This window comes from Tenrec ecaudatus, chromosome 18 (genome assembly GCF_050624435.1).
Source record: "Tenrec ecaudatus isolate mTenEca1 chromosome 18, mTenEca1.hap1, whole genome shotgun sequence".
In the NCBI taxonomy this organism is placed as follows: domain Eukaryota; kingdom Metazoa; phylum Chordata; class Mammalia; order Afrosoricida; family Tenrecidae; genus Tenrec; species Tenrec ecaudatus.
In genome coordinates, this window is record NC_134547.1 from 2,533,371 (window position 1) to 2,552,578 (window position 19,208).

The 19,208-nt window shown below is 52.1% G+C and overlaps 1 protein-coding gene across 3 annotated transcripts in view; it reads right to left on the reverse strand.

Moving 5' to 3' along the window:
* Nucleotides 1–19,208, reverse strand: part of ZNF444 (zinc finger protein 444) — a 69,495-nt gene that overhangs the window by 47,934 nt on the left and 2,353 nt on the right. The gene's annotated exons all lie outside the window — the stretch shown is intronic.

Here is a 19,208-nt window from a genome sequence, read left to right on the forward strand (position 1 = left end):
CTGGGGATGCAAAGGCAGTAGACACCCTGATTCCCTCAGTCCGTGTGGACTTGCACGGAGCACCGCCCTCTGGCCTCAACTTCCCCTTCTGTGAACAGAAGCGAGGACTTTCTGCCTCATGGAACCGTGGTGGTCCTGTGATTAAGGCGTTGGGCAGCCAACCACAAGGTCAGCAGTTCAAATCCACCAGGAGAAAGATGAGGCAGGCTGTTCCCATAAATATATAGTCGTTGAAACCCGATCAAGCAGGGATTCTTCCGTCCTACAAGGTCACCTAAGGAGTCCTGGTAGTGTGGTGGGTTATGCATCAGGCTGCCATTCCCAAGGTCAGCAGTTTGAAAACGCCACCTGCTCCGTCAGACAAAAATGAGTCTCATTTTCGTTGGGGAAAAAAGAGTAGCAGACCGGTGATAGCCATTTAAACGTAGTCCTTTGGCAGATGTTTTCTGAAACAAGCGCCTGGTTCCTTCAAATAAACAGGCAGTGTCCATCGCCATGACAAAATATAATTTAGCGTGTAGAAATTAGGATTATGGAAGATACCTTTCAGCCACCAGCTTCTCTTCAGTTGAGATAAACGGTGACATTCACACATGAACTTTTTGAAGAATGTCATATGCCAACCTTTGGAAGTCATGAGTAATACATTCCTTGGAGAACCAACATCTTCCATGTGTTGTTACTAAAAATCCAGTATAAATGGAAGCGTCCGATCTATCTTAATGTCGTGTGTGTGTGTGTGTGTGTGTGTGTGTGTTAAGTATTGCTGAAACCATTTGTCAAGTTTGGGTGTTGCATCAGGATGAATACTCAATTACCTGGAATGATAGTAAATATGTTTCTTCACTCAAAAATAACCCTTAAAGTTAGCCTGCCTGCCTGAGCATGATGCTAATTTAACACCGAGGGAAGTGGGATCAGATTTACCGTACATACTTTTAAGATTAGTTGGTGATTTTTATGGGATAAGCAGTTTGTTCAGGAGGGGGCAAATGGTTGCACACACGTCATCAATATCACTCGGTTACACATACAGAAACTATGTTTTCCTCTGTGTGCTCTCAACAAGACAAAATTAGACAAATGTTACCTTTTCAAAAAAAACAAAAGGCAAGAACATGAGGCTTTGCACTCCTGTGAAGAGGTACAGTCGGGGCGACCCGCAACGGCAGTTCTACCCTGTCCTGTAGGGTCTGCTTGCCCTCCTTTTGAAGTGCCTCTGCATGGGCTGGAACCACCAGCCTTCCAGCCAATGGCAACATGCCCAACTGGCTGCCCCACCCAAGAACTCCCAGACAGGGCCCACCCCATAACCAAACCCAAATCAAGCCCTCTGCCACAGAGTCGATTCTGACCCATAACAACTGGACAGGACAGAGGAGCACTGCCCCTGTGGGTTTCTGAGACTGTACACCTTCACAAGTGCCTCTTCTTCCTCCCTTGGAGTGACTGGTGGATTCAAACCACTGACCTTGTGGTTAGAAACTCGATACATAAACTAGTCTGCCACCAGGGCTTGTAGACTCGCTGCCACCGAGTTGGTTCTGATTCCTAATGACCCTCTAGGACAGAGTAGCACTGTCCCTGGGGGTTTTCTGAGATTTGTCAATCGTTTGGGGAGCAGAAAGCCATTTTTCTCCGGTGGAATGACTGGCTGGTGGATTCAAACCACTGACCTTGCAGGGACCAGCTCTGCCTTTAATAACTCTCTACTCCAGCAGTGTAGCTCCTTAGCATCATCTGCAGCCAAAATAATCCCTGAGCCCCTTAAATTCATTCTAGGCTCTCGGGCACCCCCATGAGTGTCAGAGTAGAATGTGCTCCGTGGGGTTCACAGTGACTTCCTGCACCCAACCACCCCAGAAACAGGTTGTCAGACCTTTCTTCCGGCACACCCCTGGTTGGACTCGGGCCTTCAGCCGTTTAGGTGGGAGCCATACAAGCAAGCGTGTTCCGCAGGGACTGTGCCCACCGCTTTTGGGCTCCTGGGGCAGAGTACCAGGTGGACTGTGGGACAACCTGATGGTGGCGTGTGGGTCACCCATGAGCTGAGCACAGGTTCCTTCCTGGTTGCCTTCGGGACTCGTGGGTTATATGGGGTCCATACGAAGGTCTAAGGGGACCCCCGGTCATTGATGCGACGCCCACTCTGGTGGCACCAGGGTCACAGGGGCTGTAAGGAGGCAGGGCACCAGCCTTTCTTCAAGTCATGGATCTCACCTCAGGCTGCAGCTACCCCACCCCCCACCCCCAAGGTCAACAGCTTTGTGGTACAGTGGAACCCCAGATCCAAACGTTGATCCATTCTAGAAGGATCATGGAGATGCAATGCCGTCGGATTCCGAATCAATTTTTCCCATAAGAAATAACTGAAACCGGACTAATCCGTTCTCGACCACCAAGTTGCTACCCTAACCCTGCCTTTGTATACAAAACATTACGCAGAAATTTCAAAGTAAATAAGTTCAGAGTTAAATACTATAATTTAACTAAGAAACACACGCAAATTTTTTTAAAAATAAATAAGAAACACAACATCAAAATTGTTTTTAACAACTACAGTATGGCCCATACCTTGAGACTGATGAGGATCTGGATCTGTGGACCCGGATGTGGAGAGGTGTGGAGAGTCAGTGTTTGGAAGGGGAATTCCCTTCCATAAAATCAAGTGGAAGCTGCGTTTCAGGAGTTTTCCCCCTTCTTTGCCTTTTTTTTTTTCCACTAGGACCTGGCTTGCTTTCTCTTAAAAAAAAAAAAATCTGTCTAACGTGGTCTGCTGTTGGCATTTCCTTAAGTGATTTCTAAAAGGGTTTACTAATTTATCATCAACAATTTCGATAACACGGTTAACCAGTTCCTTATCACGATGATTCTTTTTTAAAAACGTTCGTAGGACCCATCATTTTTATCCAAAAACTACAAAAAGCCAGAAAAACTAAGAAAATTATAGCAAAAACACTTGGAACACAGCTGCAAAAGGTTTAAACAATGCGTACTAACAACACCAACTAACACCGAGGGACCCTAATGAGCATCCTGTCGGATTCCGATGTTTTGTTCGAGCTCTGATGCAAAAAAAGTTTCAAATTCCAATTACTGTGTCCAGTACTGATGCGGTTGAGTACTCGGGTTCTACGGTAGGTACATCATTTCGTGTCCACTTGATAAATAAGTGAAAGGGTGGAGTCTAGCCTGTCAATCAGGTCACAGCCTCCTCCTGATGCCTCCCTGTGAGCGTGGCTTTCTAATGAGGATCTGGGAACTCCCCACCACCACCACTGCCGCCGCCCGCCTGGCAGAGACACTGAGAGAACTGGAGGAGACACACGGAGACTGCACCAGCACTGAGATGCCATTGGATCCACAAGACTTTGCACCTACCGCGGGCCTGTGATCTTCCTGCAGTCTGCATCATTGCATGTGACTGTGTGAGTCTGGAGAGAGATTGATGGACTAGTGTTGGACTTATAGGCTAATATCAGATTAATGGACTTGATCTGGACCAGGCTGGGGTGTTTTCTTCGTATACAATTACTCTTTGATATAAAGCTCTTATGCATATATGAGTGTCTCTGGATTTGTTTCCCTAGTCAACCCGGACTAACACAAGCTTGAAACACCCCCCATGCCACCAAGTCAGTGAGCTGAGAGGCTCAAGGGCAGCGGTTCTCGACCTGTGCCAATAGCAAAATTAAAGTTATGATGTAGCAATGAAAATAATTTTATGGTTGGGGGGGTCACCACCACATGAGGAACTGTATGAAAGGGCCGTGGCATTAGGAAGGTTGAGAACCACTGGTCCTAGGAGACCCCTGAGAATCAGGATCCACTCCATGGTGGTTGGTAGGGCCTTCCACATGCGGCAGCTGGGTGGGTTTGAACCCTCAGCCTTCAAGTTAGTAATGGAACACAAACCTAGGTTACTTACTGCGTTGCTCACCACAAGATGAGCAGTTTGAAACCAAAGGTGAGGCTTTCTACTCCTGCCAAGACACACAGTCGCTGAAACTGTTAGGCAGCAAGAGAGGGGATTGTTCCTCACCATGCCTAGGGGCCTCCTTGCAGAGTTGGAAGCCAACGCAGGCTAAAGGGCATGCCCCAATTCAGGCCCCTGAGCCAGTACACCTGGGTGGGCCCCAAACTAGGCCAGGTGGGTTTAATTCAGTCAGTGGGGTTGACCAGTACCATCGACCACGCCTCCCAGCGGAAGGCCCTGAAAACTGGAAGCTGGAGACCCCGGCCCTCTTGTTGCCCATGCTCCTCGGCCTTCCACTCAGCTGTGCCACGGCCTCTCTTTCAGGCATCCGGTCACCATGTGTGGAGGTGTAGTCCTGTGTTCAATTCACCGTAAAACCTGAAACTTCTATCGTTTAGAAAAACTCACTTGGCTCATAAACCAGGCTTCAACGTGAATGTCGAGGTACTTCCCACCCGAGGAATCTGACAGAACCTCCAGGGGCAGGTCTACCCTGTCCTATAGGGTCGCTATGACTTGGCCTGGAATCGATGGCAGTGAGGGTGGCTTTCTTCGAAGGAGTCTTGGTGGCACAATGGTTGTCTCGCTGTACCCCAGACCACGAGGTCGGAGATTTGAAACCACCAGCCACTCTGAGGGAGAGTTGGGGATTTCTACTCCCATAGAGATTTTCAGTCTACCAAACCCACAGGGGCAGGTCAACCCCGTCCCGCATGGTCACTGTCACTATGACGGTGAGTCGGGAGCCACGTGGTGGCAGCGAGGCAGTTCTGGGGATTTCGAGTTAGGCTGTTGCTAGCCACAAGTTCAGAATTGACTCCACAGCCGTGAATTGTGTTTGTTTATTTTTGTTTTTCCAGGGAGCTAAAGAGTTAAAATCTGCAGGAAGAGGTATCAGAAGTCGGAAAACACAACCAAATTGATGAGGGGGCGTGGCTGTAGTAGAGACCCCAAACCCACACACAAGATAGTTGGGTCGTCCCTCTCAGAGGGGCCACAGGAATGGATGATAAACTCAGGGTATAGTCGTGTGTGGACCCTCTAGTTCAGTGGTTCTCGACCTTCCTCACGCCGTGACCCTTTCATACAGTTCCCCATGTGGTGGTGACTCCCCCAACCATAAAATGATTTTCGTTGCTACTTCATCAGTCATTTTGCTACTGCTACGAATCAAGCGGCCCCTGTGAAAGGGTCGTTCGACCCCAAAAGAGGTCGCAACCCACAGGTTGAGACCTGCTGCTGTAGTGCAAAACTATTCCCCCTCTTACTATTGAGGCTTGCACTTGTTCTGCCTCATGAGTGGTTAGATTTGCATGTGTTCCTTTGTATATTTAAGAGCATTCAGTACAGGAAAGGCAAGCCTCAGAGATCGTGCCAGGAGTAATGGTTCCCTGAGGGTGTGGGAAGGCAGGAGGGAAGAGAAGAGGGAGCTGACAGCATGGATGATGCTATCACCTCACTGGATGGGATTGAATAGCAGAATTGACTGTGAGAAGATCTATTGGATGGTGCAAGACTGAGTCAAAACTATTATATAATTTTAAAATTAGTCACAGCCTAGGAAACCCATAGGGACTGCTCTACCCCGTCCTGGGGGGTGGCTAGGGGTCTGACTCGAGTATGTATTCCTGTTTTCCCTCTCCATGAGCGGCTGGTGGGTGTGCACCCGGCCCCTCGACTGGCAGCGCAGCACATAACCTGCAGGGCTCCCTCAGCTTCAGCCTGTTGTCACTGCCAGGCGCCCTGGAGACCGCGGGGCTCAGTGCCCCTCCTGCAACAGAGGGAAGCCCCGTCAGGTCCTGCTCCATCTTCAGAGTCTCGAGGCTCTGTGAAAGGAGCCTCCCAGTAACTCTAAACTCTGGGCAAAGGCCCTCCTGGCCTCGGTAATGACAGCTACCTCTCGGGGTCCATGTCACCTCCTCCAGGAAGCCTTCCGGGGTCACCCCAACCAAGAAAGCCATGGGTGGACCACCTCCACCTCCCTCAGACTGCCACTCTCTTTCCTGGATGGCCCCACCTGCCCCGGCCTCCACCCCACCAGCCATCCCTGGGGACCCCCAGCTCTGACCTCGGGTGGGGGGCACTGCCTGGGTGCTAGGGTCAGCAGAGTGCCAGGAAAGTGGCTCCTCCCCCGTACGCCCCCCCAGGCCCTAGAGGGGTAATTCCTCTGGCAGCAGCCTCCCTCCCTCCCACCCAAGCATGCTGCCTCCACCATAATTATCACTCAAAACCCTAATTAATGGTTCTCTCTGTGTGCTGCTTGAAAGCACAGGGCCTCCAGGGCAGGTTCTTCCTCTATCCAGCTGGAGAGACAAGACAAGGACCACCACCCACTGCATACCTGACCCTCCCAGGGGGCACGGAGGGGGTCAGGCTGCTGAAGGGTGAGGGGCGTGGCTGCCTGTGCCCCCACTTTGAAGCCCACATTTCAGATCTGGCCCCCAAACCACACTCACTACCACTGATGATTCCCTACCCTACGCCCCCCCCCCCCGTACTTCCTGTGTGGCATAGTTCAGTGGCCCCTTAAGGGTGCGTGGTGGTGCTGTGGGTCAGGCGAGGTTAGTGGTTCCCACACGGAGAACGGAGGCGGGGTCTGCTCCCAAGAAGAGGAATCATTGACTTGATGGCAGTGAGTTTGTTTTGTGTTGTTTTTTTTTTTCTTTGGTTTGGATTTAATATATAGAACGAAATACACAAAAAAGCCAAAAAACAGAAAAAAGCCTCAATCCAAAAGAAAGCCGAAAGTATTATTAATGAGAACTAATGGAAAACATCAAAAGGGAAAAGAAATGATAAGTTATTAAAACTTAACGTGAACTCTGCATTAATTCACTGTCTGAGGGTAAGACTGTTCACATCCCGGTCAGTGGTCCGAGGAATGCAGTGGAGGCTAATCCCCGTCGGCACTCGGCAAACGGACTGGGCTTTCACTGTCTTCTCTCATGTCCTGCAAAACAAACCACCATGGAATCCATGCTGACTCGGAGCGACCCGACAGGGCTGGGTAGACCTGCCCCCGTGTGTTTCCAAGACTGTCACTGTTCACGGGAGGAGAAAGCCTCAACTTCCTCCCAAGGAGTGGCTGGTAGTTTCGAACTAATGACCTTGAGGATAGCACCCCAACATGTACCTGTCAGGTTCAAGCTCCCAGCCAGGAAGGGGTGGTACAGCTAGGTGGGCATTACACCTGGACTGGCCCATCTAGGCCAGGTGAATTTGATCAGCCAATGGGGTTGACCAGTACTGTCCACCATGCCTCCAGGCAACGGGGGGGTGGGGGTGATGGTGGGAAGAGGCCTGAAAAGCCAGAGGTTTTGCTCTGGCGCTCTCAACCCCAGCAGCTGCTACACAATGCAGCAAGGCCAGGCTGCGGTCCCACAACTATGCCACAGACCCTCTCTGGCTGGTGTTCCAGTTACTGTAAAACCTGAAACTGCTTCTAACTTTCATCAAACTCACTTGGATCACAAACCAGGCTTGAGCGTGAAGGGCCAAGGTGTGTCTCTTCCACAAGAGAGATACCTAGCATATGGTGCCATGACTCAGATATATAAGGTTGGGGAAACGGCAGCTGGACTTTAAAACCTGTACTGTGCACAATTTGGAAAGGATGCCAGCCTTGATTTATCCTGTCATGTAAGTCACTGCTCATAAAGTATTGTGGAGGCCCCATCCCTTGTGTCTGTATTTCTATCTCTGCTCCCTATTTTTAGGAGAGGCGGGTCTGCCTTTCTCTGTTTCCAAGGGCCTGCATGCACTCCTCAGCCTGGATTCCTGGGATGGGACAGGAACTCTGTGCCTCTTTGATTTTCAGTGGTCTGCTTGGCATCCCAGCCAGCTAGACAGCCGCCAGTGTACTTGTGAACCCAGTTGGTCTCTGCAGGACTCTGGATTCAGAGGCTTGCCCCCGCCAGTCAACTAAACTGCGTGTAGAGGCCACCGTTTTCCCTGCCCCTCTCCCCGACAAGATGGCACTGCCCGCTGCATGTGCCATTTTGCTGTAGGAAACCTGAGTACGTGATGATGGCAAGATGCCATCCACCATTCCAAACACGTGGGCGTGAGACGGTGCCCCACTGGTTGTTTGGACCCGGGAAGTGAGCCCCGCCTAGTGCTGGAGCCAAACACTTCCCTTTACCCCACTCCATTCCCTTTAACTTACTTCTGGTTTTACAAACAAGCTGCTTAAGTGTTCTGCCAGCGCGGGGTTTGTCCTTTTCTTACCGGCTGGTTTCCCGGTGCCCAGGCCCAGGCCAAAGGCATTCAGGAGCCAGCCCCTGGGTAACTGCCAATTTTCGTCTCCAAAGGCCATTTAGCAATACTGCTTTCAGCACCTTTTGGGCCAGTTCTTAATACAGCTCCGCTGCAACATGAGCATTGTTGGGTCCAGCTAAGATTCCAATTTCCCGAAAATGTTCCCTGAACTACTGACCAATCATTCCCTGTCATAGGTCCGAGAGCCCCCTCCTGCCAGCAGGTGCCTTTGGAGGCTATTGGGAGGCCACTCCAAGCAGCGGTCTCGCCTTCGGAGGTTGGTGAATTACTCGTGCCCTCCATCGGCCCTGTAAGGTCACCCAAGCCGGAGGCCAACGCTTGCTGTCTAGAGAACACTCGGGCCCAGTTTGCCAGCAAAGTCTGGGGTCCCCAACCTCTCCCTCAAACTGGCCCCAGTTTCATGGCACCATCGAGGTGCGCGCTGAAACTGCATCGCTGACCTTGAGACATCAAGCTCCCAGTAACTTTCTTTGTTGTGTTTTCTAGATGGGGATCGGCAGTCAGAGACACAGGGAAGAGGGAACAGGAGGTGCAAGTCAGGAGGAGAGAAGGCAGGACGTCAGGCCGCACTTGCTGCCTGTCAACTGCCTCCCAGGTTTCCCAGACCTGTGACCAAAGTGCCAAGTGCTATGTGTGTTGGCAACCAGGCCACTGGGCATAGAACTGCCCTAGCTGGAACAGGCCCCTCTGAGGGTCATGCCACCCCGGCAAGCAAGCTCGCCACCAGGGTGCCCCTTGTCCTGTGGCAGGCAGAAGGGAGGACACCCACAGGCCAGGTGAGCATCTGCTCATTGAAGACTGGCCCTGCCCGCCGGCAATGCAGCAGGAGAGCTGTAGCAGGTCTGGGACCTCAGGTGAGCAATCAGTCGGCAAGATCAGCGGAGGTCCTCCTAGAAACTGGGCTGCCTGGCCTGTCCTCACCTCTTCCCTGGACCCTGGGCACCAGTCACAGGCGAAACTGTGGAAGCTGTTGCACCCAGACTGCTCAGAAGCGGAGCGCACAGACAAGCACCCCTGAGAGCTGTTGGGGGTGGGGGTGTTTCTCTGCCACCCCAGGACAGAGAAGGGTTCCACAGGAAGCCTACCTCAGGTCCAGCACAGTCTTTAAGCTAGTGAATTCGTGTACCCTGTTCCTGGGTCTATAGTGAACAAACACCCATGCCTGTCCATCCTGATTGATTGATTGTGACACTAAACCCACCTCCAAGGGCACTGCCATCTCATAACCTTAGCCCTGCCTCACCTAAACTGTCCACCTGTATTGTTTCTTCCAGAAGTTCCCAGGGTACCAATGTCTCGAAACCAAGTGTGCCACCTCCAGGACCACCAGCTCTTGGATCACCTCAACCTTATCCAACCTGGGCCCTGAGCGGACGGACAACCCCTTCACACAGAGTAGGAAGGGTGTGGACCCAAAGCCCCACTTCCTGCCCCTTTCGCCAGCAGGACGCAGCTAGAGATCTCGTCGCCGAGTACCCCAACGATTTGGGTCCACATCTCTTCGGTGGGCAAATGTGAGGTTTGAGCCCCTGGCCAGGAAGGGGTGGGCATTATACCTGGATTGGCCCATTTGCCCAGGTGAATTTGATTCAGCCTATAGGGTCGACCAGTATTGCGACCATGCTTCCCAATGGTGTGTGTGTATGTGGGGGGGTGTCCCTGAAAAAGCCAAAGGCTTTGCTCTGGGTTCTCTCCCAGCAGCTGCTAAACAATGTAGCACAGCCAAGCTGTCACCCCAGGAGCAACCAGACGGAGGTCCCACAAACGTGCCACCAACTCTGGCTCGTGTTCCATTTACTGTAAAACCTGAAACTGCTTCTAACTTTCGTAAAACTCACTTGGATCACAAACCAGGCTTTGGCGTGAATTCTTTCTCACATGAAGCCAAGGTCCAAGGTATCTCTCTCCCATGAGAGAGAGAGAGAGAGATCTAGCATAACCACTATGCCACCAGGGCGCCTTTCTGCAAGCCAAGGATTCAGATGTGAAGTTCCAATGCAATTCCCTCCTCTGATCTTGGATTTTTTTACCCACCAGGCATTAGTGGAATCCCCATTGGATGTTTCAGAAAGCTGAAGGAGCACTGGAAGCACTCACTCCTCTAGGCCAGGACATTTGGAAGACAGCTACTTGGCTAACTGACTGGAAGAGATCCATATTGGTGCCCATTTCAAAAACAGGTGGCCCCAAAGAATGCTCCAACTATAGAACCATCGCATTGACATCACACGCAAGTAAGGTTTCCTGTAAGGTCACCCAACAGCGGATGTAGCAGCACATTGGCATGGAGCTGCCAGCTCAGGCCGGACTCAGACGAGGATGTGGAACAAGGGATATCATTGTTGGTGTCAGATGGATCTTGGCTCAAAGCAGAGAATACCAGGAAGATGTTTCCTTGTGTTTCTTGACAATGCAAAGGCGTTGGACTGTGTGGACCATAATAAACTGTGGGTAACACTGAGAAGAGTGGGAATTCTGGGACACTTCATTGCCCTCATTCAGAACTTACATCTGGACCAAGAGGCAGTTGTGCGAGCAGAACAAAGGACTACTGCGTAGTTTAAGATCAGGAAAGGTGTGTGTCAGGGTCCTATCCTCTTGCTGCACTTATTCAGTCTGTACACCGAGCACATCATCGGAGAAGCTGGGTTCTCTGAAAAAGAGTCCAGCATCAGAATTGGGGGAGAGCTTGTGAGCAGCCCGCAGCAGACAGATGACACAGCCTTGCTTCGTGAAAGGGAGGACTTGAAGCACTTGCTGATGAAGATGGAGGATTGTAGCCTTCCATTATGTGTTACACCTCAACATAAGGAAGATCCAACCCTCATAACTTGACCCATGGACAGCATCGTGAGAGATGGAGACGACATTCAAGTTTGTCAAAGATTTCGTCTTGCTTGAATCCACAATCAACGCTCAGGGAAGCAGCAGTCAAGAACTCAAAAGACATACAGCATTAGGCAAATCCACTGCAGAAGACCTCTTTAAAAGAGCATTGACGAGCAAAGATGTTAGTTTGAGGACTGAGGTGCGCCTGAGCCAAACCACGGTATTCCCCATTGCCGCATGTGCATGTGGAAGTTTCACACTGGATAAGAAAGACCAAGGAAGGACAGATTCCTTCCAATTGTGGTGCCAGAGACGAATATTGGAAGTCCCATGGACTGCTAAAAGGACAAACATCTGTCTTGGACGAAGTAAGGCCAGAGTGCTCCTTAGACGTACGGGTGGCAAGGCTTGCTCTTATGTACTTTGGACACACTGTCAGGAGAGCCCAGTCCCTGGTGAAGGACGTGTTGTTTTGTTTTCAAACCAAGGGCCTTGGGTTATTTATTGTTAAACTCTCGACAAGGAAGCGTTAAAAAAAAAAAAAAAACAAGGAAGAAACCCGATTATTTGCCAATACCAGTGGCAAAAGTCTTAAAATTTTACAGACCCTGCTCGGTTCTTCGTTAATGTCTTCGAATCCACTGCTTCTGTGCCTGGACAAGGGACCTCTTGATCCTGAAAGTCTTACAAGATGACAATGTGAAGACCACCACTCTGAGGTGGCAGAGAAGCGGGGAGAGGGGGTGGTGGTGGTGGTGTGTCGTGCTTGGTAAAGCGGAGGGGCAGCCAAAAAGAGGCAGGCCTCCTACGAGATGGGTGGACCCAGTGGCTGCGGCAGTGGGCTCAGGCAAGAAACAATTGTGAGGACTGCGCAGGACTGGGCAGGGTTTCGTTCTGTGGTGCAGAGGGTGGCAACAGATAGGCACCAACAACAAATCTTTAATCCCCCTAGGGCAGCTCCACACCTGCCCCCTAACCACAGTTTGTGTTAGTGATGCCAGGGGAACCTGGAGAAGCCGCAGGGCGAGGAGGGTGGAGGTGTTTGCTCCAGCTCCATCACCCCCAGGTGTGTACGGAACTGAACGTTGTTTTACAGGTCTGTGAACAGGACTTCGCAGATTTTACGGTTTGTTTATTTACAGCAGCCAATTCCAATTACTGCAGTCTCCCCTTTGCTGTCTGCTGCTGCAGGCAGGGCGTGAGATGGCAGAGACAGCTTTCCCTGGACACCGATGCCTGCTCCAAAGGGGGTCACCGGCCCTAGTCCCGTCTCGGGGCTGGCTCATCCTCCTCCTCCTCTACCTTGAGGGCCCGCAGTATTCCTCCCTGAGAGCCTGCAGTGCCCTGTCCAGTCCAGATGGGGTTTGCTGTTAAGTCTACCAGCCAAATCCGCCCCCCCCCCCCCCCCCCCCCGCCTCCGAGGACACAAGAAGGGGCTGTCCGCTCCTGTGAAGAGCGAATGTCTGGGACACCCCACTGTCTCGCTGAGCGTCCGGGATGACCCCGTGGGCTTTGAGGCACACGGTGCATCCAGGAGCCCCATGCTCATCCCTCGCCGGTTAATAGGAAGGTAGGTTGGGGGGCCCCACAGTGAGGCCCTGGGGAGAAAGGCCCGAGACGCTGCCCCCTAAAGAGTGCTCCTTGCCATCGGGGTGGTGAGGCGCCTTTGGCACTGGGCTGCCAAGGTCAGCAGTTCGAAAGCCAGCCACCGCCTCCAAGGGAGAGAGGAGGCTGTCTGCTCCCCATCGGGAGTTACCGTCTCGGAAATGCACAGGGGCGGCTCTACCCCGTCCTGCAGCCGCTGTGAGTCCGAATCCACTCCTGGCGGTGAGGGTCGGGGCGGAGCTGATCCTAATCCAGAAGGGGCAGGTCAGGGTGGGGCTGTCATTTCGTGGCTGGCCGCGTCGCGGCTGGGAAACATTCGAGCCGCTCGCCTTGTGGACTTGGTGTGCGCCCAAGCCCCTCGGCCACGGCTCCTGGAACAAGGGCTAAAGCACGGCCTCCGAGGCTGGAGCGTGACTGGGAGCGGCCCTAGGGCTGGGACAACTGTAAATGTTTATGGAAGCGCTCTTTAGCAACCCAGCGGCAGCTCTCGCCTTCCAACTACCAACCTGTGGATGAACTGCCCGGCGTGGACGCACCGGGGCTCGCGGGGAAGCGAACGCAGTGGAGCAGGGACGCACACGGGGTCGCCCCAGCCGGGACGCACGGGACAACTACGGTCCGGACTTGTTTGATTTCCGGTTGACCAGGAGACTGGCTCACCTGCACGTGCACACCTGTGATGGGTCTTTCTCTGTCTGCCTGCCCACTGCAGCTGCTCGGTGACCCTGGGCTGAAGAGCTAGCACTAGGAACAAGGGAGGGGAGGGCCGGGTAAAGGGTTGAGGAAGGGGTGCAGCCAGCCCAGGACCTACGTGATCCATGGCCCCTGCACTGAGTTTTCTACGCAGAACCCACACGGAAGCCAGCCACGTCCATTAGCCCCACCCACCACCCCACTGTTGTACCCAAACCCCACCCATCACCCACCTCACATCTTCAAGCCCCAGCCACACCTCCCTGGCCAACCCCTACAAGCCACTGTGTCCAACCCCCACCCATCACCCACCTAGTGTGTCCAAACCCAACCTCAAGTGTCCCTTAAGTCCAGCCCCAAAGCCCCACCCACCACCCACACTCCCCACCTGTACCTCCTGTTGGCTTAGGACGGTAAAAACTCAACTGGCCATCCACAACAGTAGACTGTGTGGTGTGACCAAGTGGGATGTCCTGGGCTTGCCGAGGCTGACCTCTGAGGTGGGGCCACAGAGAGTATGGCCCTTTCCATCTCTGTCCCCTGGACTGTGGCCATCTCCACTGGGCAAGCAGCGCATGACAATCATCTGAGGCCTCAGGCCAGCAGTGGTTTGGGGCCAGGGTGCTCCCTAAGCCCCACAGGTAACTTGGATGCTTAGCGACCCTATAGGACAGCGCAGAACTACACCCAGCGTGTCCAGGACGATCAGCCCTTCCAGGAATAGACAACCTCATCTTCTAAGGAGCAGCTAGCTGGTGAGCTCAAACCACTAACCTTTTGGCCCGCAGCCCAACACCTCACTCACTTGGCCATCAAGGTCCCCCTGCCTTGCCCCAGGCAAACATTTAGACAACACAAAGGCACCTAACAGTGACCTCCGAAAGACCTGGCCCGTATCCCACATTCCCTTACCAGCAAAGACTGTGGAATGCTAAGTTCCTGTTGTGTTCGACCTTTAAGGTTTGGGGTCATTTGTTTGGTGGAAATACAGGTAAAAACCTGAAGGATTTAGAACTCCATGGGCCTGCCTTGTCTCTCAGGGTCCCACCTTAGACACCACTACTCTGTCGATGTCGGCGACTGGGACACACCCGGGTTTTCTTCCTCTGCCATCCACGGCTTCTGGACTTTGCGGGTTTGACAAAGCAAACTCACAGTCATGGAGTCGATGCCAACTCAGAGTGACCCTAGAGGCCAGGGTGGAAGTGCCCCTGTCGGTGTCTGAGACTATAACTCTACGGGAGTAGAGAGCTTGTCTTTCTCCAAAAGACCAGAATGCTGGCCAGGAAAACGACGTGATGTGAAAAGAGAATGATTACGTGTATTGGATCATGAAATAGACGATGACTACATCAGTGATGTCATTCTCATACTGCCCAGTGACATCATTCCATCACAGGGAATCATGCCTGAGCCAAGTTGACACATAAAACCAATCACAGGACAATGAGTGCTTTGTTCACCTCGGCATTCCTGGCTGCCAGATGTCCATTGTCAAAGTACCAACGGGTTGGATTGTTTATTATTTTAAATACAAGTTGTCAGGACATGAGATAGTCGTTGAGTTAGGCCATGTTGACTAGAGAAACAAATCCAGGGACATTTATCTATGTATAAGACAGAGCTTTAGACAAGGGACATCCCTCTCACCCTAGTCTGAGTGACCGCCTATGCCACTGCCCCCATGTCCCTCTGAGACCTTCAAGCAGCATCGCTCATTTGAACAAAGAGTGGAAGATGTCTGAGAACAGTATCCTACCAAAATCCCAGTGAGAATAGAAAGATACAGCTTCCTGTACTGGATAAAAGCAAGTTCCTCGGCCCCAATCATGTCCACACGAGCAAGCTCATCAAAATCACACAAAGGCACCTGCAGCGAACTCCAACCAAGCCTTACTGCTGGGTCAGCGGCCACAGCACTGGGAGCGTGTCCACGCCCATTTCCAAGGTGTACAAGGCTTCCTGTACAAGGTCTCTGCCTCCCAGGAGACATTTGGCATGAAGCCGCTGCCTAAGACCAGCAAAACCATCTCCTCCAGAATTGTCACCGTTACTGAGGGGAGGGGAAGAAAAGAGACGTTAGCCTCCGGGATCGATCAGATCATGTCTAACCACAGGCCCTCAGGGCTGCGGTGTCCCGCCCACGGGGAGTTGTCGCAAGTGTTTGTTTTTCTGTGCAGTGCAAGCCTTCAGCTGCAGCAAACTTATTATTTAACCCAGGCTCTCATTCTCAGATGTTAGGTTTACAAAGTGCTCCGCATTTTAAGTTGCCAATAAAATAGACTGTAGAGTTACGAAAAAGAAAGAGCTTCATATCAAAGAATGTATCAAGAAAACACCCCAGCCCAGATCAAGTCCAGAAATCTGCTATTAGCCTGTAAGTCCAATACTAGTCCAGAGATCCCTCTTCAGTCTCATGCAGTCACATGCAATGATGTCAAATGCAGGAAGATCCCAGGCCGGTGGGTGAAAAGTCTTGTGGATCCAGTGGCAGGCCTCCAACTCCCTAAGTGTGGCTCTTCACTAGGAAGGTGAAGCAGAGGATGCTTCCAGAATCCTCATGAGACGGTCACGCCCACAAAGAGGCATCATCAAGCAGCGACCTGATTTACAGGCTAGACTCAACCTCTTCACTCTTAATACCCTCAAGTTGACACAAGATCATGTAACTACCACAGGGGTGAAGTGAGGAGTAGATGTATAGCGAGTACTAGGAGAATTTCGGTAGGGGGATTATGGTGCTGATGCAGGAGGAGGAACAGGTACATTCGTTCTTTCTGTTCTAAGATGTTTTCACACCCTGCCAACCAAACCCGTTGCCATGGAGTCAATGTCCCCTCTGGGTTTCCGAGACTGTAACTGTTTACAGTAGAAAGTAGAAGTAGAAAGCCCAGTCATTCTTGGGTGGGGCTGCTGGTGGTTTCGAACTGAGAACCATGGAGATCGCAGCCCAACGCATAACCACTACACCACGTGGGCTCCTTCCACCTATACTGATCAAGTCACTATTTAAAAGTCGGTTTCCTGGGTCCTTTGCTTCTAGGAACACCATGCTAAGGTGCCAATACCTTGAGCCCATAGGAGACAGGTAGGTTACTCGGATTTTTCAATATTCCTGAAGGTGGGACACGGGCACGGGTTACTATCAGCATGCGCACTAAATATACCCACCCCCTCAAGATGTTACAAGATCAGTAACACACGTTATGACTGATGATGCCACTGGAGGGCGCACGTGCACTCCTGGCACAGACACCATCGTGGCTCATGAGTCTTAACCACATCTACTGTTTTCAGGGACAGCTCCTGAACATAGGATCTTATTCATTCCCATTTCCCGGAGGAGAGAGCGAGGTTCAGAAATCCAGCCTGCCTTCCATCCTCTCGTTTCAGCATTCAGTTACAGGTTGCCTAGAAGGTTCAGCGCCTAGTCAGCGAGTTTTACCCATGCGGTTCAAGAACGTTGGTTACTTTTCTTCCTCATGCTGACCCCAAGGTCAGCAGTTGGAAACCACCGGCCGCCCCAAGGGTGCGGAAAGACAGGGCTCTCTACTCCTGTAAAGAGTGAGTCTCAGAAACTCACAGGGGCAATTCTACCGTGCCCTGTTGGAGTCACTGTGAGTCAGAAGTGACTGGATGGCAGTGGGTTTGGTTTGGGGGTTACGGTTCAATGATAGCGATAATAAGATGATCGTGTTAGGCTGGGTTGCCCAGAGACAAAATCAGGACACTCATCCATATCAAGAACTAATTTTATATCAAGAAGGCGTCCCAGCCTGGTACAGCTCATGTCCATTGGTCCCATCCACGGTAGCCGGCGCCCTCTTCCAGATCCATGTAGCTTCAGGTGCAGAAAGGCAAAGTGGGGAGGTGGAGGGAGATCGCAGGCCACTGGGCGCAGAGTCACATGGACTCAAGGTCAGTAGTGACAGGGCAGGGCCCCAGGCCCCAGGTTGCTGGCCCCCAAGGGGCCGCCCCGGGAAGCCAGCAGCGAATCCAAGCAAGCACCGGGAGAATTCCTGAGGCCACACCCACAAGGAGGCTGCCAGTGACTTGGCAGGCTGGACTCCACAAGGAGAGGCTTTCCCCTACTCTCTCCAGGCGCTTTCCACGGGGTCCTGTGCAGAACATGGGGAAGTGGGCGCCGGCACCGCCCAGTCCCGGTCTTGGAGTTTGCACATGATAGTGACATGTCCAGCAGCTCACTGGGCTGGTTCCCGATGTCTTTCGGTTCCGTCATTCTTTCTTCCGGGTGAGCGAGGCCACGGTTACGCCTTAGGTGGCTGCTGGCTTTTTATATAGCCCTTCATTCAGCAGTGGCTACTCGCCCAACCTGGATGTAGCAGGCAGGAAGGACCCTTCGACACTGCGTTTGATTTTTCCGAAACATTACTTTCTCAGTTTGGGGTGTTTGGGGTTTTTTTTTTTGGTATGTTTATTTCAAACTCCCTACCTCCACCTAGCTACCATCGCGTTGGCACCAAATCTAATTGCTATAAATAGTAGTGATGATCAATCAGCTACAACTGAGGAGATTTGGATGAGGGAAACGCAGAGGGGTTGAAGTGGGGAGGGACCACGGTGTCCATTCCCCTTGTTGGATGTGGGGAGCAGAGCGCGGGAAGAGTGCGGAGGAATCCTGGGTATCAGGGAGCCTGGCAGGCTGGGTTTCTGGGGGTGGAGGGAAGCCTGCACCCTTGTGAGCTGGAGGTGAGTCCCAATCACATTCCCATCATTAATACTGTTCCCCACTATAGCCTCCCATCATAGTGCTACCTCACAGTTGCCTCGCACAAGAACAGGGCTGATTGCTATGTAGCCGGCAGCTTTAGTTATCAGTGCTCTCTAGACTCTGAAGGCAGCACTCCCCTGGCCCCCCCACCCCAACTTACCTGCCTGGGCACTGGTGTTAGGCTACTCCTCCATGTACTCAGGGACCTCTAGGGTTAGGGTACAGCCCACTTTGTTATGTATGTGGCTACCCATAACTAGGTGGGCTTGCACACCCCCTGAGTGTATATAAGCCTTGGTTGGAAATACATTTTCTCTCTCTGCAAGGATCTAGCAGTTCCTCAAGTCATGGGGGTCCTAGAGGTGAGCAATCACATGCTTTATCTTATCTGATGTCTAATTGTACCCCTCAATGACACAACCACCCCCTTGGCCCCATTCGATGGTGGATGGTACCCCACAGATGAAGATTGTCCTCTTTTTCGCTGCCTCACTCACTACTTTTCCAACCAGGATGCCCTTCTCCGGGGACTGGGTGCTCCTGATAACATGTCCCCAGTCCGTGAGACCAAGTCTTGCGCTCCTGGCTTCTGAGGTGCACTGTGGCTGCACGTCTGTCAAGGCAGATTTCTGTATTCTTTGGGCAGCCCCCGGGACTTTCAGGTTCATCAGTGCCCCAATTCAAAGGTGTGGGATACAAAAAGGTTCTCCCCCAGCTTGTCCCCCCCCGATAGATGACAGACCTAGGACAACTGCTGACAACATGTGGTAAATGGTTGTAGTACACTGGGAAGCACATTGCCTAGAAGTTAGCCCCTGAAGGCATCAGCCACCCAGAGCAATCAGACTACTGTCTGTCCCACCGCAGGTGGGGCTCACTCCCAGCTGATAAGGATTGAGATTGTTTTCCCGAAGGAGAGCTCAGAATAGGTCTAGCCAGTTCAAGGACGCCCATGCTGAATCTAGGATCGCCCATCTTGTCACACATATGCCCCTAACCCCTCCTCTTCCTATTGCGTGTACACTCCTAGATCATCTCCCCTCCCGTTGCTGTATCGCCTATGGCACAACCCCTTCCTGTGACGTGTGTGGCTAC